Source organism: Lathyrus oleraceus, chromosome 2, assembly GCF_024323335.1.
Source record: "Lathyrus oleraceus cultivar Zhongwan6 chromosome 2, CAAS_Psat_ZW6_1.0, whole genome shotgun sequence".
In the NCBI taxonomy this organism is placed as follows: domain Eukaryota; kingdom Viridiplantae; phylum Streptophyta; class Magnoliopsida; order Fabales; family Fabaceae; genus Lathyrus; species Lathyrus oleraceus.
Window position 1 is genome coordinate 301,895,315 of NC_066580.1, and position 25,766 is coordinate 301,921,080.

Sequence of the window (25,766 nt, forward strand, 5' to 3'; positions counted from 1 at the left end):
GGTTGATTCTTCTCATCCTTCGCCTTCAAGTTGTTAGTTTCTATTGTAATGATCAAGTTTCTTTTGGATCATTTGTTCAATGCTAAAGTGCTAAACTTGCATTCTGAAAAAAGTATAAACAACTACAAACTTGTTTATTAAAGACAATTGAGATCTTCATGGAAAATTTATGCTTGAGTAGCTACTTCCTCTTGATATGGTCTTGAACAGAAATAAAATAAATTATGCAAAACAAAAACTAATTAAAAAAATGATGGGTTGCCTCCCATCCAACACTTCTTTTCCGTCAATAGCTTGACAATAGAAATCAGGGGTAAGATAATATTCGGGAGGCGTTTCCACTTGGAATCTCTCCTCCATAATAATGCTTAAGCCGTTGTTCATTCACTTTAAATTTTCTTGTGTCACCAGGATCTTAAATTTCAATAGCCCTAATATGACATACCTCAGTAATCATAAATGATCCTAACCACTTGGACATCAGCTATCTCGGAAATAATCTTAACCGTGAATTAAATAATAATACATGTTGTCCCACTTGGAAGTTTCGGCGTACAAGTTTCTTGTCATGATATCTTTTTGTCATTTCCATATAAATCAACTCATTTTCATACGCGGACAACCGCATCTTCTCTAGTTCATCCAACTTCGATAACCTCTTCCGGCCAACCAACTTTTCAACAAAATTTAGGAACTTCACAGTCCAGTATGCTTTATGCTCCAATTAGAACAGAAGATGACAAGATTTCCCATACACCAGTTGATATGGAGAAAAACCTAAATGAGTTTTGAAAGTTGTTCTGTAAGCCCATAAGGTGTCATCCAATTTTATTGACCAATCCTTCCTCGATGTTCCCACAATTTTCGCCAGGATTTACTTTAGCTTTCTGTTTGATACTTTTACTTGACCGCGGGTCTGTGGATGATATGGTGTGGACACCTTATGTTTAACATTATACTTCTCCAACCGTCGTTCCAAATATCTATTGCAAAAATGTGTCCCTCCATCACTGATGAGTACCCTGGGTACATCGAACCTGGAAAAAATATTCTTTTTCAAAAAGTTAATAACAGTTATGGAGTCATTGGCACTACAAGCAATGACTTCCACCCATTAAGTGACATAATCAACACATATCAGAATATAAAGATACATATTTGATTGGGGAAATGGTCTCATAAAATCAATTCCCCGACAATCAAATGGTTATACTTAAAGCATGATATTCAAAGGCATTTCATCTCATTTTGAGATGTTACATGTCTTGTTACATTCAGGGCATGTGGATACATATAACTTACAGTCGTTAAATAGGGTAGGCTACCAAATCTAACTTTATAGTATCTTAGTTGTCATTCTCTCTCCACTATGGTGTCCCCTATATTCTGAGTTATGACAATGCCACATAATGTTATCCGATTCTCTAGCTGTAACACACTTGCGAAGTAAACCATCAGGGATTTTCTTGAACAAATATGGATCATCCTATAAATAAACATTCACCTCTTTGTAAAAGTGTTTCCTTTTCTTCCAAGTGTACTCTTATAGGATGAAATTTGTTGCTTTATAATTTTCCATATCCACGAACCAAGGTCTTTCACTAATCGCCATCAATCACTCCTCTGGAAAGGCCTCCATAATACATTGGTTATTTGTGGTTAGTTCAACATTTTCCAACCTCGAAAGGTGGTCGCCCACCACATTAACTTGATTATCATTTAAAACCTTGCTAGCATAGTAAATTGCATGAAAAACTTTTGCGTGTCTTTGGCCAAGAACTGCACCAACCGCATAATCACTTGCATCACACATAATTTCAGAAGACATCTCCCAATTTGGAGACACGATCACATGGGCGGTTGTCAATTTATTTTATATGACAGAAAACGAGTTGAGGCATTCTTTTATCGAAGTTGAATTCATTTTCTTTAATCAGCAGGTTACACAAGGGTTTTGAAATCTTTGGAAAATCTTTTATGAATCTCCTATAAAAGCATGCATGACCGAGAAAACTTCTCACCCCTTTAATATTCACTAGAGGTGAGAGTTTTTCTATTACTTCAATCTTTGCTTAATCTACCTCAATGCCTCTAACATATATTTTATGTCCGAGCACAATGCCTTCAGTTACCATAAATGACATTTTCCCCAATTTGAAACCAAGTTTGTCTCGGTGCATCTCTTAAGGACATCGTTCAATCGATCAAGACAACAATAAAAATGTTTACCAAAACAAAAACAAAAAATAGAAAGCATGCACCTTTGAAACGCTAATGGCGCATTACATAAGCCGAAAGGCATCCTCCTATATGGAAAAACTCCGAATGGACATGTGAATGTGTTTTTTTTCTTAATCGGCGAGATCTACAACAATTTGGTTATACCCTAAATATCCATCTAGAAAATAATAGTAAGCTTGTCCGGCTAATCTTTCTAACATTTGGTCCATAAACGGCAATGGAAAATGATTTTTCCGTGTAGCTAGATTCAACCTGCAATAATCAATACACATTATCTATCTCGTAACAGTATGGGTTGGGATTAATTAATTTTTTTCATTACGAATAATAGTGGTGCCACCTTTTTTCGGAACTACATGCACTGGAGTTAGCCACAAACTATCAGAAATATGATAAATCATATATGCTTCAAGTAACTTAAATACCTATTTTCTTACCACTTCTTTCATGGCTGGATTTAAACATCGCCGAGGTTGAACAACCGATTTGAATTCTTCCTGCAGTTTTATTTTATGCATGTAATATATTAGACTGATACCCTTCAAGTTTGCCATATTCCACTCCGATGCTCCTTTGTTTTCCTTCAGAACTAGAATCAATTTTTATTCTTCAATTTTTGATAATGTACTACTAATAATTGCGGGATGCCTCTTTCTTGGACTTAGAAAAACATATTTAAGATGCTCGGGGAGTTCTTTAAGTTTTGGTTTCTCCTTACTACTTCCCCATAATTATTCAAATTTTCTATAACCACGGTCTAGCTGCGTTGCTTGCAATTGTAGAACCAACTCATTTACCTCAATATCATCACTATCTTTCATTGTTCCATCAATATATTGTACCAAAACTTTCTCTAATGGAGATGAGAGATTTTTTTCCTTCAAAATATTTTCTATCAATTCATCAATCAAATCAATTTGGTAGCACTGTAATTCTTCATGAGCATGTTTCATGGCTTCAAACATGTTAAATATTACATGTTATTTATTAAACCCGAGAATAAACTCTTCTCTTTCCACATCGATCAGAGCTCTGCCCGTGGCAAGGAATAGTCTCCTCAATAATAACGGTGTTTCGGTATCTTTCGGTATATCCGAGATGACAAAATCCGCGAGAAATAGTAGATCATCAACCTTTACCAACACGTCCTCCTGGAATCCATAAGGATAAGTGACCAATTGGTCAGCTAGTGTCAAATTCATTTTCGTAGGTTTTGACTCTCCACAATTTAGCATTCTCATCATAGACAGCGGCATCGGATTTATACACGCTCCTAAATCACAAAGTATATGGCCAATTTTTAATGAACCTATAGAGCAAGAGATCGTAAACTTACCTAGATCTATTAATTTAGGTGGGAGCTTGCACTGAACGATAGCACTACACTCTTCTGCTAGCACCATATTTTCATCATATTTCCATTTACATCTACGGTTTAAGAGTTCTTTCATGAATTTAGTATACACCGACATTTCTCGTGTTCTGGCTTGTGAAAAGGCGCATTTCTCATTTTCTTTGGGCCTCACCACTGAGAATTCCCTTGTGTTATGGGTCCGGTTTCGGGCCTAAGGCCCAAACGGACCGCTTCCTACACCCTCCTTGATCCGGACCTGCACCCCTTTCCATATAAGGGCCCATTTTCCAGTTTTTTACATTGTTTCTTTTCATGTTTTTAATTAGTTTTAAATTAGAAATTTCAGTATGTTAGGGGTTAACTATATTTAAAATTTTAGGTTAATTAGATTTTATTAGAGTATAGGTTAATTAGAAATATTAGGTTGATTAGGTTTATTGAAATATTAGGTTGGTTTAGAAATATTAGGTTGATTAGGTTTATTGAAATTTTAGGTTGGTTTAGAAATATTAGGATAATTAGAGATTTAGTTTAATTAGAGTTTTAGGAAGATTTGCATGATTATAATTAATTAGGAGTTAATTGAATTTATAGATTTTAATTAGAAATTTTAGGAATTTAGGTTTAATTAGAATTATAGAATTAGAAATTTTAGAATTTCATTAGGCTATAATTAGGTTATGATTAGAATTTTATGAAATGTTTTAGAATTCTAATTAGGTAGAATTTTAATTGTTTTTAATTGATCTTTTAATCAAACTAATTCTTGTTAAGCGTTGTCTTGATTTTGTGATTAGTTGCCTATTAACCATGATTTGTTCTCATAGTTCTAGGTTAATCTTTAGAATTAGATTAGATAGTTTAATCTGAGTAATCCCTAGGGTTTTTAAGTCATTATCCATGTATGCATTGGATTTTCAGAAGTTTCTCTATGATTGATTCAGTTGAGCAAAGTTCGCTTTGATCAATTAAATCTTTTGATTATGCTCAATACCCCAAGCCTATTCAAGTGATCAAAATACCCTTGATCACTTGATAGGGAAAGTCCTTTGTGTTCAAGCAGTACTGGATATTGGATCGCAATAGTTGTACAAGACTTCAAGGTTCAAAGATCAAGATTCAAGATTTCATTCAATTCAAATCAGTACAAGACAGAGTGTATTACTATTCGAGCACTACAAAGGTGAACTCAACACTTGTCAACCATGAGCCAAGTTGTGTGCAATGAACCTTAAGCAATAGAGAAAGGGTGAGTGTAACACCCCAATTTAGAATTTTGTTATTTATTTATATAATTTATGAATTTTGGTGAATTTATTTAATTATTGTGTGAATGTAATAATTTTAATTAAGAGAAAATAAAATAAAATAGAAGTATTAGATAAAGGAAGGACAATTTAGGGATTAGAGAGGACTTGAGGGGAAACTAGTAATTACCAAAGTAAGCTGAGGGACTAATGAGGGAAAACATAATTAAGAGGAATATTCTTATTAGACAAAGGGAAAATTGGAATAAGAAAAGTCAGTTGCATCGTACGTGAAAAGTGGGGAGAAAGGGGAAAGAATGTTAGGACAAGAAGAGGCAAGAGACTATTAACCATGAAATGTTTCATTAGGCTATAATTAGGTTATGATTAGAATTTTATAAAATGTTTTAGAATTCTAATAAGGTAGAATTTTAATTGTTTTTAATTGATCTTTTAATCAAACTAATTATTGTTAAGCGTTGTCTTGATTTTGTGATTAGTTGCCTATTAACTTTGACTTGTTCTCATAGTTCTAGGTTAATCTTTAGAATTAGATTAGATAGTTTAATCTGAGTAATCCCTAGGGTTTTTAAGTCATTATCCATGTATGCATTGGATTTTCAACAGTTTCTCTCTGATTGATTCAGTTGAGCAAAGTTCGCTTTGATCAATTAAATCTTTTGATTATGCTCAATACCCCAAGCCTATTCAAGTGATCAAAATACCCTTGATCACTTGATAGGGAAGTCCCTTGTGTTCAAGCAGTACTGGATATTGGATCTCAATAGTTGTACAAGACTTAAAGATTCAAAGATCAAGATTCAAGACTTCATTCAATTCAAATCAGTACACGATAGAGTGTACTACTATTTGAGCACTACAAATGTGAACTCAATACTTGTCAACCATGAGCCAAGTTGTGTGCAATGAACCTTAAACAATAGAGAAGGGGTGAGTGTAACACCCCAATTTAGAATTTTGTTATTTATTTATATAATTTATGAATTTTGGTGAATTTATTTAATTACTGTCTGAATGTAATAATTTTAATTAAGAGAAAATAAAATAAAATAGAAGTATTAGATAAAGGAAGGACAATTTAGGGATTAGAGAGGACTTGAGGGTAAACTAGTAATTACGAAAGTAAGCTGAGGGACTAATGAGGGAAAACATGATTAAGAGGAATATTATTATTAGACAAAGGGAAAATTGTCATAAGAAAAGTCAGTTGCATCGTACGTGAAAAGTGGGGAGAAAGGGGAAAGAATGCTAGGACAAGAAGAGGCAAGAGACAAGGTGATCAAAGGATGGGAGTGAAGGTTCCAATTCAATTTTTTTGCAAGGAATCTAAGGTAATGGTGAGAACTTGCTCCAATAGTAAAGGGTATGGTAGAAGGGTAGAATGGATGAACCCTTAACCTCTTTAGGGTTGGGTGTTTAGATTCATAATTTTGAATTGGGATGATATGATGGTTGTTATATGATGAATATATAATAAATTTCGTGTGCCTTATATGCATGTATTTTTTATGTTTTGATGATTGAACCTATATTCACCATTGTTACAACTTCAAAGGTTTTATGCATAATCTTAAAACAATGATTAAATGATTTAATTGTGTTAAAATTGTAAATCAACTTAAGATAATTAGAGTATTGAATGGGTTATAATTTTATGAGCGTTTGGCTTTTTACGAAATCGAAATCAGAGGTCCGGAAGGCCTGCAACAATGAAAAACACAGAAAATTCTGCATTCTGTCCGTCACGACCACGCCCAGCGCGGGAGCCTTTGTTCGTGTTTTTCGGTCGAAATCGTTTTGGCCATAACGTTTGATCCGTAAGTCCAAGTTGAGTTTCGTTTGAAGCGTTGGATATCTGAGATAGAGGGATGTTTCAGGGATAAAATGATTTTGATGATTATTTCATGGACGTTTTTGGGGTTGAAGACAATGAAAATTATGCTGGAAATTTTAGAAAAACAACAATTTTTTAGTAACGCCTTCGTGCACGGTTTTGATCATAACCTTCAACTCGTGAATCATTTTTGGTCGGGGTTTGAAGCATTAGAAAGTTGACTCTAAAAGATATAATGTGATGGTGATAAGTTAATTGTTTGAGTATTATTCCTATGCCTACTATGTTGGTGATGTTTTTGTTCATACGTTCAATTAATAAATTGTTGACATACCCCACGATTTTGGACATAACTTTTATCCCATAAGTCTAATTTTTATGTCGTTTGAAGCTTTAGAAAGCTAACACTCAGAACTATAACATGGTAGTGATTATTTATATGTTTTAAGAATATTCACATGCCTACTATGTTAATAAATGTATTGGTTTATATGTTTGGTTGATGAATCATTGTATTGTTGTAATATCGTGGTGTGATAGTAATGTTGTTATGTCGATGATGTTGAGATGTTGACAAGTTGTTGCTGTTTTTTGATATTATTCACATGGTAATATTAATTGGTTGTTGCATGATGAATAATGTGATGCATAAATGATGAGATGTATGTGGGGATCCTTTAGGTGAACTTTGATGTGTTAATGCATGTTATTTAAGAGTCATGCATCTTAGTGTACGGGCTTCAGTCAATTTTGGTGAGCCTCAATTCTACGGTGATGGATCATATGCGAGTAGCTAATTCCTATTATGGGGGATTAGTGAAGTGTTACCTATGTTTGTGGTAACGAGTTTTGGTGAGCCTCAATCCCATTGTGATGGATTGAGTGCGAGTAGCTAATTCCTATTATGGGGGATTAGTAAAGCGTTAACTATGGTGATGGTAGCGGTTTTGGTGTGCTCCGGTTCCAAAAGGGAATCAATCCTATGGTGGGGATCATGGAGTGAGATGAACCTGAGTGTTCATATTTGGTACCATATGCATGTTGAGTCGGTATTGAGTATGTTGCATAAGTCTTGCATTTGTATTGGTTGTTGTTGATGTATTGTTGGATGAGATGTTATTGCATATGATGTTAATGATAACTGAGATGTGGTTTTGTATGATGTTGATGATAATTGAGATGTTGTCGTGTATGATGTTGATTATGATTTGGATGTAAGAATGTGATATATTGTTGTGCATGAATGTGTAGATGTTGTACTTTAGTCTTTATTTTGTATCGTTATTATTGAAATGAATTCTCATCCCTTATGTTTGAATGTTGCCTTTACATGGGCATTGTGCAGATACTCAAGAGTAGTATTGCTGAAGTAAGTGGAATGTATCTCTTGGATTACTTCTTTATTTTCCCTCTTTTACTACTGGTACCTTGCTCTGATCATGTAACATCGGGTTGGGTTTAACATTTATTTTATTCCTTATGTCTGATTATCTTGAAGTCATAAGACTAATTTTGTTGTTGAGAATTCTTAAGATGTTAAGTTCATTGATTACAACTCTCTTATTTTGTTATTACAATTGAAGTTGAGACTAGATGTTATTACTTGCTTTATCTTCCATAATTGTGATGATAATTCCACTGCGATGGTGCTTTAAAATGGAAGTGAGCGTGCGGTGACAACTTATGAATGTCTTATTATGTGAATATATAATATCGATCAGATGAGATGGATGTCTTGTAAACATCCCAGGTATGATTCAGATAAGTTAGATGTCGTTTAAATATCCTTATTACAAATGTGTGTATTAAAATTTATTGTTGAAACCCGTGTTACGGAGCAGGTCATGTGTGTTATGAATGTGAGACACCCTAAGTGTTTTTTTAAATTTAATTTACGTGATAATATATGTGCGGGGTTTAGGGTGTTACATTAGTGATATCATAGCAGGTCATTCCGTCTGGACAAGTTGTTTAATTATGTTTGTTCCCTTGTATGTGTAGCGGTAAATTCATGACCATCGAGCTATTGGATAAACTCGACGTCAATAAAACTAGAGTCGCCACCGCACTTTTATTGTTTCCAAAGGAAAATGGCAAAAGTACGAACAAAAAACCCAAAAATAAGAAGTTTTCAAATAAAAACTAATAAAATGTTAGAGATTACATGTAAGGGGGTTGTTTACACAGAGGGAAAGTATTAGCACCCAAAGTGTCCTAGGGAGCCCGTTTTTGTGTGCAAGTGTTTTGGTCAAAAAGATGTTTGATAAAAATATAGAGTGAGTCGATGAGAAAAGAATTCATTAATTATATTTTTGTGTTTGACAAGACCTTTGGTCTTATGCCTAGGTACCAACATAAAAATGAGGGATCAAAACCCCATAGTTCGTGGTAAAAATTTCAAAGAAGTCGATGGATTGATTTTAACAAAGACTTAAAAGAAAAGGGCACAAAATGACCAAATATTTAAATGAGGTTGTTAGTTCTTTTTGTATTTTGAAATTAAAGTCAATATGGTTAAGTTCATTCACAAATTTGATTAAGAAAAAGTTTGAAAATTCATTGGCATAAGGCCAAAGTTTCTACTCATTAAAACATGTATAAGTTTGAAATCACAAGCAAAGAAGGTTTTGAAAAGAGGGAGAGATTTTGAAATTAAAGAAGTGAGAGGATATGAAGGGACTACCCTAGACAAAAATTAAAAGTTAAGAGTTGAAAAGATCTGACCAATGGGATGCAATCCACAAGACAAGAATGTCAGATAGAAACTCATTTCCTTTGGACTTTTGAGCAAACAACAAGCATAAGGAAAACATCCAAGCGATCAATATGAAGATCAGAGGCATCAAATAAATATAGCCATAATATCCAAGCAAGCATTCCAGAAGTAAGCAATCTTCAAATGTCTTCAAATGTACAGATGAAATATTCCTTGTGACAAACTTATAGAAACAATCATCAGACAACAATAATAATAATAATAGCATAACACATTAAGCACAGAGACAAAGTGACAGATGAACCAAGGGCACTCAAGGTTTGAATCAGATGAAAAGCACAATCAAGGATAGCTCAGTCTCAAATAATGGCATTGGCCAAGTCCTCAAAGCATAGGATTGTTGCCTACTTCTAAGTCCAGAAGTTCATATCAGGTCCAACAGCCCACCAAGATATTTTTTTAAAGTTTTTGTTGTTATTAAGTATTTTAAGGTCCTAAGACCACAAACAGAACAAAATCACAAGCACACAATAGATACAATCACAAGATATGGCTCAAGTGAGCAAAGTGAAAAGGACTGAAACATAAACATTTTGCATGAAATGTAAATGGCAATGAATGATAAAGATACTAAAATTTAAATTGCATTAAGTAAATGACTTGAAACTAAAGCAATATTAGTAAGAAGTTAGTTAAATTTTAGTGAAGAGTTCAATTTGTTTAATTCATTCTTTGGAGAACACTCAACCATTCATTCACTAGTATGAAGACATGAACCAAGACATCATCCATGAGAAGGGCCCCAACTTGGATAAATCAATAAGTATGCCACTAGCTCTCATGAATGGAAAAAAGGTCAAGTCTTCACACGATGCCATGAAGAATGGGAGACTTACAATCTCACTTACAAGAATGCTATGCCTTTTGGGACCAATTTAGCTCTATGTTAAGCAATTGTAATTGGACTTATGTAGAAGTCACAACTATCTGAGGTCGGGCAATAATAATATTGGTGTTAATTCATTTTAGAGACATGGTACAAAGAATCAAGCTCCTAAAACATACCACACACAAAAATAAAGTGGGAGAGACCTATCTCAGTCAAGCTCATGTTGATTCATCTGACACAAGGTCATTGATGAATCAACTAGCATTTGACTTGTAGAGAATTCATTGGTCAATGATGGGTTGGGGAAGAAGAAGGATGAAGATGAAGAGGGGAGGGGAAATAGAAACCCAAATTGATCATAGGAGGAATTTTATCTGATCAATACTATCCATTCATTTTGAGGGATGAAATATACATTTCATCAACCCTCTAAACCCAATAGTATTGATCAAATGGAAGTTCAAATCAACCATTATCAAGGCTAAACAGAAAGTCAAACATCACAAAGTCAACCAAATGGCTCAACAATATTTTTAAACAATTAGTCAATTAAAATGAATTAAAATGCATTTTTCAAAAGTAAAAACCTCAAATCCCTTCAAATCACCAAATAAATGGCCAAGGGATTTATCCTAGGTCAAATAAGGTCAAAGGACCTTAGACAAAAATATTGAGAATTTTTGGAAAGTCGGAAGCATTTAAAAATATTTAAAAACAAATCCAAAATCATTTAATTCACAAAAAATATCAAAATTAATCCAAAAAAATGATTTTAATTCAGAATATGGAAGAGGGAAATATTTAAGATTTTTTTGTGAAAGTCCCATATTTTTTGGAATAAAAATGAAATTTATATGAATTAAACAAAATAGGAGCAATTAAAAGAAAATAAAAAATTAAAATAAAAAGCAAAAAAACAAGGGCCATCAGATCTCTCTCATTAATTGAGGTGGCAGATCTGATGGCCAAGCGCTTAGGGTCCATGATGCGCTTCAGTTAATGCATGGCAAAAGGAGTAATCAAAACTAATGGACCTGATTAGAACGCTGAGACATGATCAGATGGTTGGGACGCTGCCAACACACCATCAGAGCTACGACTCCGGTCATCTTCTTCGGCGGACCTCACTTGACTGGTCCACCATCAAAGTTCGTAAAAATAAAATACGCGTACACTAATTTGAAGAGAAAAGTGCCAGGAGTTCGAATCTGCCCTCAAAATTTTACAATTCTCACTATATGGAGAGATACGTGGAATTGAAAATTGAGGAGTATGAACTGAGCTGCTTCGATTTGACCTGAAAGTAACTCAATCTTGTTGCCAACATTGGTAGGTCTTTAGAGAACCAAAGAACAAGCAAAATAGTGGAGAATTAAGGGAGAATCGAAGAATAGGAAATTCTGAAAAATCACCTTCGGTTTGATGCAATTGAGCTCGATCTTACTTCCAATTTGGCTTGGCTTGCTTCTACCAGCTTGTAGGAAGTGAAATGGATGATCAAATGGTTTAGACTCTTAGAGTTTCAATCTCAAAATAGACGTGAAACTTGATTTCAATTAAAATCTTCAAGTTTATCCTATCAATGGAGGGTAGGGAGTTGCAGGATCAAAGCAGGGGCAAAAGGGTCCTCATTCTGAGCTTAAGGGTAATGTATTAATAGCCTACACACTTAATTTTCACACACTTTCCTCATTCTTCTTAAAAGTTGTAGCCATTTCTTCCCTCTTCAATTTGGTCACAAATTTGACACCATTTGAATCTTGCATGAGGGAGTTATGGATTTAGAAGTTAAGGAAAATTGCTTGTTCAATGATGATGACCCAAAATGACCTATAATGTTTCCTCTTAGTACATGCCCTTTCAAGTAGATTTTGACATTTCTCAAAGAAGAAAAGTTGTATAAGACATCTTGAAATTAATCATGATACTTGGATGGCCTTCATATCATAAACATTGAGAAAGTTATAGTTCTTGGAAGTTGACCTTCTATCTAGGGCATATACAAACTGACCTATAATCTTTCACCATAAAAAATGACTTTCCAAGAAACATTAGCTCTTGATGCCAACATGAAATTTGTTTGGAATGTCATAAAGAATAAATTTGATCTTAGAATCATTCTCATATGACAAATATTGTAGGAGATAGGGTCTAGGGAACCCCAGATTTGACTAATTGACTTTTCTGGTCAACCTCCTTGAACCAATTTGCAAACTTGAAGTTCTTTGATCTTTGGGGATCATGGAGAATAAGATATGCTTAAGATGATGTTAAATGAAGTATCCCTTTATATCTTTTATCAATTGTTGAAGAAACTTATTGAGGAAGTCACACAAGATACCCAAATATATTAGGGCTTCAAAGGCAAACAAGCTTCAAAACCTTGATGAGTTCTTGATCAAAAATGACAAATAAAGAACATGGGGATACATATATGATTCTTAGAATTAATGTGAACTCTTCCTTGATTGATCTCTTGCATTAAGGGTCTCAAACCCTAGATATGAACTTGGTGGGGCACAGATTGACACACACTACCTACAAAAGAAACAAAGCTACACTAGATATATTTTTGATATTTTGGTTAGTAAACAAATATAAACAGAGTATGGTACAATCAAAAGTACTTCATGATATCTCCCAATACAAACCCAATGAATGAGGGGTAAGGAGGATACCAAGGTGTGATCCCAAAGCTAATGCAAATGATGAGATGGCATGAGGGATCTTAGGGTCAAATTGGGGTCTTACAGTTGTCCCTATTTAAGGACATTCTAGATGAGGATGTAAAGGTTAAAATCTTCGTATCAACTCAGTAGAATAGACTTAAATAACAACATCAAGAAACAAATTTTGGTCCCTAAGAGACCTCATGATGTATATGATATGAATGCAAAAATAATCTTTGTTGGGGATATATTGCCACATAGGAAAAGAATCTGGAGAGACTGAAAGTCCACAAGAGCATAATTCATTCCATAAGGAGAAACTCGTTGGGGAAACAGAGACTCTAGGGACAAAAGTTATGCGTAGGCCAGGCTACAACTTGAAAACTGCTGGAGACACAAGGGGATTTCCATGAAAATAAATCAATGGAAAGACTCAGTTTGGGGAAAAAGGAAGTTTGCATGTATTGGGATAACACCAACACAACACAAGACATCCGCGGGGGAAGAGAGTAGATCAGAACAAAGTTGAAATACTCACACAAAAGGAAATTCAATTTCACAAAGAAATACGAACCCACAACTCAACTGGGGAAGAAAAAACTTTACCACAGGAGTAAAAGAGATATATCATCTACCACCGATTACTGGGTAGGAAGATAATATACTCGGACAGAGGGACATCCATTATCGGTTAAGGTACACATATCAAGGATGACTCACTGAGGAAAATGAGGAATATTCATTATCGGCTACTGGGTAAGAATAACCTACTGGGGAAAAGGAAACCAAATAGGATTTACAACTACCTTTTTATTGGGTAGAAAACCAATGAGAGAGTATCCGTCACCGGTTAAAGTGAACATATCAAGGATAAACTCAAAGGGAAGAATATATGTCACCAGTTAAGATGAACATATAAAGGATAGACTGTCGGGGAAATAGGAATTACAACTACCAGTTACTGGGCAGAAAACCAAAGAGAGAGTATCCATCATCGGTTAAGATAAACATATCAAGGATAAAATCAGAAGGGAGAATAGGATTTATATCTACCATTTACTGGGAAAAATATCGCAAATAAGAATTACAACTACCTTTTTACTGGGTAGAAAACCAGAAAAAGAGAAAATTTGTCACCGGTTAAAGTGAACATATCAAGGATAAACTCTTTGGAGAAAGAATGAATTACAAATACCTTTTTACTGGGTAGAAAACTAGACAGGAAGAATATCCATCATCGGTTAAGATGAACATATCAAGGATAGACTTGCTGGGGATACATGAAAACGAATCGCTGGAGAACATAAAAGAAGTAAATTACCTTTCATCGGTTACTGGGTAAATTAACACAGGTAAATTACTTAACCATCAAGAAGGATATTACCGATTACTGGGTAATAAACTCTTGGGGACCAAAAGATCTATCTAGGTAAGAACTAGAAAGAAAAAGTCAAACAAGACTCAACCCAATGAGGATATAGCTCAAGGGGAATGGTTCCATCTAGATAATGAACTCGGGTGGAAACTGGAATAACAATCATCCACGAGGAAATAAATCAGCGGGGAAGGAGAAAGGATAAAGAATAAACTGTTTCTGCTTAAGGGGATGGCACTCTACAATTGAAGGAGGACATGCACACCAAATCTGCATGGGGAAATAATATCACCAAAGCAGGTGATCAGAAAAAGGTCAATGTGACAACAATTCACAATGGAATCTATGGTGTTATATTTATACATGTATATGCTTGAATATGTATATGATTATGCTGACAACGCGAAGCATAAAGGATACGAACATAGATATCTGAATCATCACAACTAGATACTCGGCTAATCTCAACAAGAGGGGAACACCAACTGGAGAACCTGCTAAGGATGAAAATAAACCATCGAGGATATAAAATCCTAGCCTAGTTGGGGAAAGGCACGGAGAACATGCGTCCGACCAACAACTGCTGAAAACTCATCGCTATGTGGAGAAATATATATATATATTATATATTATATATATATATATATATATATAATATATATATATATATATATATATATATATATATATATATATATTATATAATATATATATATAATATATATAATAATATATATATATATATAATATATAATATATATAATATATATATATATATTATATATATATATATTATATATATATATATATATATAATATATATATATATATTATATATATATATATTCGTAGCAACCAAAAGGATCCAAACAAATCCAACTCAAACTCTCAAAAGAGGAGGAGATAATGCAGTTAGGGGATAAGCCAAGAATAACAAAGATCTTACTCAAAATTCAAAATCTCTGGGAGAGGAGAAAGATACAGCTTGGCAAGTTTGCGGGGACGAAAGCACTGCTGAGAATATCAACCAATACGTTGAGGATAAGAAGGATCTACTGAAAATCCTCATCTGAAGCTGCGGGATATATATACTTTTCAAAGCAACAATTCACTATTGCGGGGAATTTTAAGTCAACACCATATCAAATGGAAGACAACCCTGTAGGGGACATCATCAATACTGCTCAGAACCAAATACTACCTACAATCTTCTATTAGAAAATGGAGCTCTCCTGGAGACCCAAGTCACAACAAGAGGCAAAAACTCTGAATGGGGGGAACCATACAATCTACTAGGGATTCCATCCATAATCAAATTTGTGGGACTTCACTGGGGATTCAACAATCTGGCAAGACAAATCAAAGACCAGACGAGGATGCTTAAATCACCAATAAATTCCTCAAAAGGAAAACAACATTCATCGGGCTCTTGGATATTGAGAAATAAACCAATTCCAAGGTACCAATATATCAATCGGATTCGCAGACTCACACAGGGGAGAAACTTGAAGGTTGAGAAAAACAAGAAAGGGGGTTTGAATTGTTTTGGAAATAAAAACTTTTTCAAAAATCAGACACACACATAATAAAAAGGAAATGACACAGAATTTTATACTGGTTCGCTTGAAATTCAAAGCTACTCCAGTCCACCCGGCCAAGGTGACTTCGCCTTCAAAAAGGACTTAATCCACTAATCTTGAAATATTACACAACCAAACGTCTAAGAGAATAATCTCTCAGCCCTCTCAAGTATTCAGACTGCGCAGAGTCACTTGAGGAAGTAGTTCAAGTAAGAGTATAAATTGTAATGTAAAGTGCTTCTAACAAAAAGCAAATATTATAGAATTATAAGAACAATAGCTTTTCACGTAAGAGCAACAGCTGTTGAAAAGTATATTTCTGACAAATATTTTTATATCGTATCCACAGAGATTGGTTGATATTACCGTCATTCTATAATCTCAATTGTTGTAAGTTTGAAAAGTAACCAAGTTATTTTTGAGTGAATTGTTATCTCTTAATTAAAATGACACTAAGACAATGAAATTAGTTTTAAATCAAATATAAAAGGCTTGCCAAGATTGGAGTTCACTATCCCAATTTCTTATGTTTCCCTAGTGACAACTATATGGACTCAAAATTATTGATAATATTCAAGTATCCTCTCAATAACATTTATTTCAAAATGAGATTGTGATAATTACTATATTAATCTTTAGACGATTTCTCCATCTAACTATTAATATAACAATCTTTAATGTTTGATACAAAAGAAAAGTAGTGTAAAAATCTATTTCTACAATTTTGTAGGTGTTTAATTGGCTGCATTATATGGTAAAACACTAGCTGGTTACAAATGTCTTGACTGATGTCATGACATAGTATGTATGTGTGACTACATTGTAGGTTAGAATATCTAACTGTACTCTGATGTCTTGACTGATGTCATGACACACTTGAGTAGTTACTGCAGGATTAGCTAACACAGGATTTATTGAATGTCAAACTGGATGTTGTGACATTCATACCTGTCAACAGATACTAAGAAATATAACAGCTGGTGTTCTGTTAGAACTTAGTATTTATTTCCAGTCTGGTTATCAAGGAAAGACCAGACCTGGCATAAGGCCTACTGACTGAATGTCAAATTGGATGTTATGACATTCATCACTGACAGCAGCTACTGAACATTAGACAGAGTGGTGTTCTGCTATACTTCAGCATGTAACTTAGTTTGTTCTTAAAGAGAATAACAGAACTAACTTAAGGCGAAATGTGTAAATGTTAAGTTGGACACTTTAACATTTATTAATGTAAGCTGTTACTGTAGTATGGTCATTTTGATCATGTACAGGTCAGCAAAATTGTACAGTCTGTTTTCTGGAAAAACAGACTCAACATATGGACCTTGATGTCGAGCTGAATGTCGTGACATTCATTCCTGACAGCATATGCTATATTGTAGGTTGTTCAGTTTTCTGTTTCAGCTTTTCTTGGGCTATTCTTCAGGAAGTCAACAGCTTAGAGAAAAACCAGGAAACCAATAACCAAGTTACATTTAATGAACCTAACAAATAGCCTATTTGTTAGTAACCTAAATGTTGAATTTATGGGAACTCGTGTGACCTTAAATTCAGGAGAATACAGGTGCAAAAGCCCAGGGACTGCAATATAAAAAGGAAGGCGTTCCTTCATTCAGTTTTTTGGGGATTTTGAGGCGTGAAGATTTTATGTGTCCGTCATACTTCACTGCTGTATTTTTGTGAGTCTTGTATTAGACGTAACTTGTAAGCCAAGCCATTATCAAGTAGATGATTGCTGTGGCATAGGGTGTTCATTGAGTTGTAAGTGTTGTGTCGCTCAAAGCTTTTAAGCGTGAGTGCTGTGTATCTTGATTAAAGCTGTGAAGCACAATCAAGAGTTGTTTGAAGGGTGACTTCAACTTGTCTTTAATATTGTTTAAAGATAGTAATCACTGAGGTGATTGAGGGGGAGTGAGTAGGAACTCTGATCTTAGTGTAAGATTGAAATTGCATTGGGTAGGGATTAAGTGATAAGTTGTAAACGGGTGAGTTTAGCTTTGAATTGATACTACTAATAGTGGATTTCCTCCCTGGCTTGGTAGCCCCCAGATGTAGGTCATGTTGGACTGAACTGGGTAAACAATTACTTGTGTTATTTACTGCACTTACTTTTAAGTTCTGCATAATTCCTGTCTGTGCAGAATTGGATGTCATAACAACCCGTGTGACATCCAAAGTCTGATAACTAGAATTTCAAATTTATTCACTACTTGAAAGCATACTTTAAGTCAAGATTTGAACAACCTTTCTCAACAATAACTCAAATCTGAATATTCAAAATAGGTTGAAAGTATCAAACCATACATCAATAATCAATTGTCACATACAAGAGTTAATAGGAATACATAATCAATAAGGGATAGCTACTACCTCAAATCTTGACAAAGTGGGGTTTAGCTCCTCATCACCATGTTTGACAGCAAAACAAATGGAATGGATACAAAAAATGGCCTCTAGATTGCTCTTACAAAACTTGTGATAATCTTTTTTTCTCCCCATGTGTGGTTTTAAAGTCCTTCTTTCTCTAATGATCTCTTTCTGGTCTAAAACAGAAAAGTGATCTCAAAAGGTTCTAAAAATGTTACACTTAAGTTGGGCTCCAAACATAACAAGTGGCCCAAACTAATTAAAAGGCTTGCTGTCTTCGCAGGGTTCGCAACGCCAACATTGGTCGCGACGCGAACTGAAGGAAATGCAGCTTCTTTGCCTTGCAAGCTTCCTCAAGACTTTTTCTTCCAAACTTTATTCTTCAAGTGTGCTTCCAAAATGCCCATCAAGCTCCTTCCAAATTTTTCTCATGCAATCCAATGCTCTCTTGTCCACAATTTCTACAAAACTAACAAATAAGTGAAATATCTACTCAAAACATAATTAAAATAAACTTAATTGCATATTTAATAAATTGTGAGAATAAAAGTGTGTAAATTCGATAAGAAAATGGTAAAAGGGACCAATAATAATATATGAAAATTAGTGATAATTGGTCCCTAACAACTCTCCCCAACTTATCATTTTGTTTGTCCCTAAACAAAAGTTTTTCACCAAAGTAACCAAAGTAATGAAACAAGAGAATGAAACAAGGATTAACCAAAGACACTCAAATGATTCAAAAGTGTACGGCCCTTTCACAATCCACTTACCTCAATGCTAGACAAAACATGAACAAGAACAATGGTTGGGTGCAAATGACATACCAAGAAATTCAAAGCAATACATGTCAAAATTGAATCAAACTTACACACACATCATAGTAATGATGAATAAACATGAGGGTTTTCTTTCACTCATCCGAAAAATTAAATTAACATTGTAGCGGGGTATTCGTTACCATTAGAGATATTGACTAAATCTAAGGTAAACCATAGAAGTCGAGTCGCCACCGCACTTCTATTTATCCAAAGGAATGGTTAGAAAGCGAACAAAAACCTAAAAGTTTTATCAAATCAAAAACTAGTAAAAATGTCAGAGATCGGGGTAAGGGGGTTGCTTATGCAATGGGAAGGTTTTAAGCACCCAAAACATCTTAGGTACTCATAGGGAGCCCTTTTCATACTTGTTGTAAGGTTGGTATTTTGTGAGAATTTATTTGTGCAAACATGATTGAAGAGATGAGAAGAGAATACACAAGTTATTTACATTTTGTGTTTGGATGGATAAACCCATTGCCTACCTACCATCTTAAAAAGATTAGGATCAAAACCTCGTAGTTCGGGGTAGAAATCTCAAAATGAGTTGGTGAATTGATTGGTCCAAAAGCCTTAAGGTCTTTTGTTATCCAAGGGAGAAAACTCAACCTAAAAACCACAAATCCACCATGTGAGGATATCTTCAACATGCTAGTTAGGGGTTAACCCTATAATAAGCATGGAAGACTCATTGTCTATCACTAAGGATATAGGTGAGTATTACGTCTACCTCAAGGATAACTCAAACCTAATAGCTAAAGGTTATGAAAAATTTGGTTAAGGAAGTGGCCATTGAAACCACAAAGAGACATTTGAATGGGTTATATTTACCAATGAAAAGTATGTACAAAATATGGTCATAGTTGACTTAGAAGTTCAATTCAAAAATAAGTGTTATGAAAAGAAAAGTTTGAAAATCAAAAGCATAAGGCTTAGGTTTCTAATGTTTGAAAAGAATGTTGAATGTTTGTGTAGCGGGGTATTTGTTACCATTAGAGATATTGACTAAATCCAAGGTAAATCATACAAGTAGAGTCGCCACCGCACTTCTATTTATCCAAAGGAATGGTTAGAAAGCGAACAAAAACCTAAAAGTTTTAACAAAAACTAGTAAAAGAGAACAAATATCTGGGTAAGGGGGTTGGTTATGCAATGGGAAGGTGTTAGGCACCAAAAACATCCTAGGTACTCCTAGGGAGCCCTTTTCATACTTGTTGCAAAGGTTGTTGTTTTGTGAAAAATTATTTGTGCAAACATGATTGAAGTGATGAGAAGAGAATATTCAAGTTATTTACATTTTGTGTTTGGATGGATAAACCCATTACCTACGTACCATCTTATAAAAAGATTAGGATCAAAACCTCGTAGTTCGGGGTAAAAATATCAAAACAAGTTGGTGAATTGATTGGTCCAAAAGCCTTAAGGTGTTTTGTTATCAAAGGGAGAAAACTCAACCAAACCACAAATCCACCATGTGAGGATAGCTTCAACATGATAGTGAGGGGTTAACCCTATAATAAGCATTGGAAGACTTATTGTCCATCACTACGGATATAGGTGAGTATTACATCTACCACAAGGATAACTCAAACCTAATAGCTAAAGGTTATGAAAGATTTTTGATTAAGAAAGTGGTCATTGGAACCACAAAAGGCATTTGAATGGGTTATATTTACCAATTAGGAGTATTTACAAAAATGGTCAAAGTTGACTTAAAGGTTCAATTCAAAATAAGTGTTATGAAAAGAAAGTTTGAAAATCAAAAGGATAAGGCTTAGGTTTCTAATGTTTGAAAACAATGGTTAAATGTTTGCACAAAAAGTTTTGGCTTGGGTTAGAGTGGGAGAAGAAGAAGAAGGGCTAACTCCTAAGTAAGACAAAAAGAGAAGGGATGAAGAATCAAAACCACAATGCAGTCCCTCTCTTGAGATCATATTGATGATCCAAGTAGCTCCCATCCTTTGGAATAAGCAACCACAAAGCATAAGCAATAAAACTAGTCTCTTAAAAGATCCTCAATGTATCTTGTATCTTCCACTTGGATGTACATGGAAATGGTCCACCAATTAAGCTCAAATGGAAACTCCTAGCACAAAAGCACACACATCAAAAGTTCCATGATGTAAAACAAGAATGGACAAGAGTAAGTTTAGAGATTTGGTCCTTCCAATCCATCTTCATCATTAAGATCCTTTTACTCCAATTTTGCATAAGGAAGGTCCTAGAATCTAAGTCCAATTCTCCATTTCTTTGCATTTGGTCCACAACAATCAAAACAAAAACACAAGCCCAATAATATATACACAATTATGTGCTCAAGTGAGCAAAAGGCAAATGGCATTAACATAAACATGTGCTCAAGTGAGCAAAGAGAAAAGCAAATGGATAATATGTGCAAGAATAGTAAATTGCATAAAGTAAATGTTAATTGTCAATAGTTAGTGTTAGTAGTTAGTGTGCCATAAGGCAAATTTAGCGCTATGTTAAGCAATTGTAATTGGACTTATATAGAAGTCACAACTCTCTGAGGCCGGTCAATAATAATGTAGGCAACAACACAAGTTAGAAGTCTTGATTAGAGAACCAAGTTCCAACAACTTGCCATGCCAAAAAGAAAATGAGAATTGATCTTGTATTGGTTTAAGCCTTTTGCATGATTTAGAAGACAACCTATCCTTAATGCAAAGCCATTCACTTGATCAATTGATCAAGATGAATTAGATTTGAATCAAGGAAGATTAAATCTCCCTAACCAATGCTAACTTATCAACCTTCAACTCATTGATCAAGAAGAAAAGAAGTAGAAGAAGAAAAAGGAGAAGATGAATAAGAGAAATGAAAATAGCAAAATTAAAGTGCATTAAAATGGAATACAATGTACCAATCCTCATATGTTGACCAATAACATTGAAAGTCAAGGTCAAACAATCAAAAACAGAAGTGAGATGAAGATTGGGAGTCAAGAAATGAATAAACTATTTTTGGCATTTTCTAATATTTAAAATTAAACTTGAATTAAAATAATGGAAAGGTCAAACTTCAAAATTACTTCAAATCAACCTTGAAAGGTCCAAGTAATTTATCCCAAGTTCAACAAGGTCAAACAAAGTTTGACAAAAAATTTCAGCATTTTTAAAAGTCAGAAACTATTTTAAAAAATTAAAAAATGAATAACAATAACGTAATTGAACTAAAATCTCAAATAAATCTCAAATCAATTTGAAAATTGATGAGAATATTTTTCATAGATCCATCATCATTCAAATAGGTTTTGAAAATATTTTTGTATTTTTTTGAATATCAAAAACTATTTAAAATGAATTAAAAATAACCAGAAAAGAGAAAATTCACCAAAAATATCAAATGACAAAATAAAAAATATTAAAAATCAGAAATAGAAATTAGAAATTATTTGGGAAATAATGCAATTGGTCCCATAATTTTTGGATTAAAAATGAAAGAGATATTGAGTTTTGAAATAAAATGGAATTTAAGAAAATAAAAACAGAAATTAGAAATTGGAAAAAACGAGAGCCCTTGGATCTGAGCTCATTAATTGAGCTTTCAGATCCAAGGATCCAGAGGCGCACGCTCACGGTAATCCACGGTCAATGCAATCACATGGAAACCAAAGAAAAGTCATAATAAGCAATGGTCAGGATTCGATCTGGGAAACACATCCAATGGCCAGAATTCAAACTGGCAACAGGCGGCCACCGAAGCCACCTTCTTCTCCGGTGAGCCTCCAGATTCCGGTCAATTTTGCAGGTTTTCAAACCTTAATGAAAATGCACGATCCTTATACCAAAATGAAGCTGGGGTGATGTACATCACCCCTGTAACCTTGAATCACACTCATTCCTATAAATGGAGAAATCTGAGGTGGAAGATTCAGGTATGTAAAATGCAGATCAAGGAAAAGCAAAATTGAAGCTACCACTAGCTTGCCTCTCAAGTGAGGACTTCAGAAAACATTTTGGCCAAGCAAATAGATCACATAAATGAGAGATTCGAAGAAAATACCAGTTGAAGAGTAAGCTTGATTTCTGGAGAATTGGACTTGATTCTTTGCTTGCTTTACCAAAACAGAAGTTCAATGAGATGAATGATGAAGGTTTAGAAGCATTAGATCTAAGAATTCAACCAGATGAAGTTGAATTTTAGATCTGGAAAATTTGATAAAAATGAAATTGCTTCTTTAGTGATGGCTATGGAGAGAATTCTGCAGCATTTCAGGTTGAATCAGGTGTGTGAAATGAATGGAATGAGGTCTCTATTTATAGAGGAAGTGGCAAGGAGAATGTGATCAATCCGTGTGCATGGCATGTGGAGCTTCATTGCATGGGCTTGCATGATCATGCACAAGGCCCCAAAACAATTCCAAATGAATTTTGAGCATCAGCCAAATGAAATTGGACGTGTGACTTGCAAGGCAATTGCTTATGTACCAAGATTTCAAGTGAATTCCTCATTTGTACCTAAACATTCATCTCTTCGAATGTCCCAATGAAAAAATCCAAACATGATCATGTGAGTAATGGTTGAAAAGTTCTTGATGTAAGGAACAATTGTTATGTTGGGAAAAAATCCATTTGAAGTGTGGAAATTTATGAAATTTGAGTTTAAAGTGCAAGGTGCATGACATGTCAAGACAAGGTTTCTAAAATTGGCCAATTTTCAAGCCCCTCTGTTTTGATGATGCAAGCCTCAAATGGAAAAACCTCCAACATCAAAGTTGCAGATATTTTCAAGACAATCAAAATGGACTTAAATGTTGCATCATTTGGATTTTTGATTAAAGAGTTATGGGCACTTGAAGTTGGACTTTTTTGACTTTCAATGCATTTGGTCAAAAAGGACCTATAATGTCTTGCATTATCACATGTATTTCCTTTGAGATTTTGAAATTTTGTTCAACATAACATTTTAAGTAGACATCTTAAGATTTCCAATTCATTTGATCCCACCTCAAAATCATAGAAAATGAATGAGTTGTGTCCTTGGGAAGTTAACCCAAAATTAGGGTTTCAGTCAAAATGACCTATAATGTTTTGGAATGGATGATGACTTTCCAAGCTTCAAATAAAATTTTGATGAACATGAAAGTTGTTCATATTGTCCTTAAGAACAGGTTTTCTTTTGGAATCATCTCCATTTGACAAACACATCAAAAGTTAGGTCTCATTGCATTTCAAAATAGTCAGATGAATTGACTGATCAACTTCTCAAGTCCACAACCCATATCTTGATGAATTAATGATTGAGGACACTCAAATAAGTTCAAATATGCATTAAATAATGAGTTAAAGAACTTCCCTTGATTATATTTGACCATGGGCTGAGGTTGCTTCATGAGCAAGGCATTGTGATGCACAGATGAATTAGGGTTTCCTTGAAGAACAAGACCTCAAACCCTTTAACATGCTTTTATAAAAATGATGCATTGAGGTACTAGGGAGGCATATTTTATGGATGAGAGCTTTGGGAACCATTACCATGCTTGTTTTCATCTCCTCTTGGCCATGTCTTTGTACCAATGATCTCCTAGAAGCTTTGGACCTTGTGATTGCTCAAGCTACAAACAAAAGATGTTAGTGACATATTTTTGTGCTTTTGGTTAGTAAATAAAATGGGAAAAGTAATAATATACAATTCAAGCATGCTTGGTGATCTCAAACCATTCACAGGAGGTCCCACCCAAAGGCAAAGGGAACCAAGATGCTAATGATCCTTGAGGCAATGCAAGTGCAATGTTATGATGCCATGAGGGATCTTTGTTGGTGTAAGCCCTAGAGGCCAATACTTTTGATACTTGTATCGAATTATTTATTAATAATAAAAGGCATTTTCTTTATTATGGTTGATTAATAAAGTCCCTGGAATAGATAGTCCGTTTAATGTATTAAGTGTGACTTAATCATGAGAACACATTAAACATAAGGACACTATTCTTAAAGTATCCGTAGTCGAGCTTTAGTGTGAAGTGGGATAACATTAAAGCATTAAGACTATTATGTTTGTAGACTGATGATCACATCTCATGGATCATGGATAAAGAGTTATCAAGTCTTAAACATAGGTATGAATATTAGGAGTTATATTTATACCGGATTGACCTGCTATGAGAGTACTATATAGAAAGTTATGCAAAGTGTCATAAGTTATTCTCATGGTGATAATAGTGTATACCACTCTTCGACCTGAAACCACTATGGATCCTAGATGTAGAGTCGAGTGCTTTATTGCTGATCCAACGTTGTCCGTAACTGGATAACCATAAAGACAGTTGATGGGTACTCCACGAAGCATGCTGAGGGACATGAGTGTCCTAGATGGAATTTGCCAATCCTGCGTAACAGGATAAATGTCTATGGGCCCAATATTGAACTGGACAAGGGTGACACGGTCTATACCTTGTGTTCAATATAGACATAAGGGCAAAGGGGTAATTATACACATAATTATTATCACAGGAGGTTTTGTCAGATCACATGACATTTTCGTGACTTGGGTAGCAGTGATGTGTTGCTAGATACCGCTCACTGTTTATTATGTTAAATACGTGATTTAATATAATTGCCAACGCCGCGAAAACCTATAGGGTCACACACAAAGGACGAATTGATGAGAGATAGAATAATTAAGGAACATC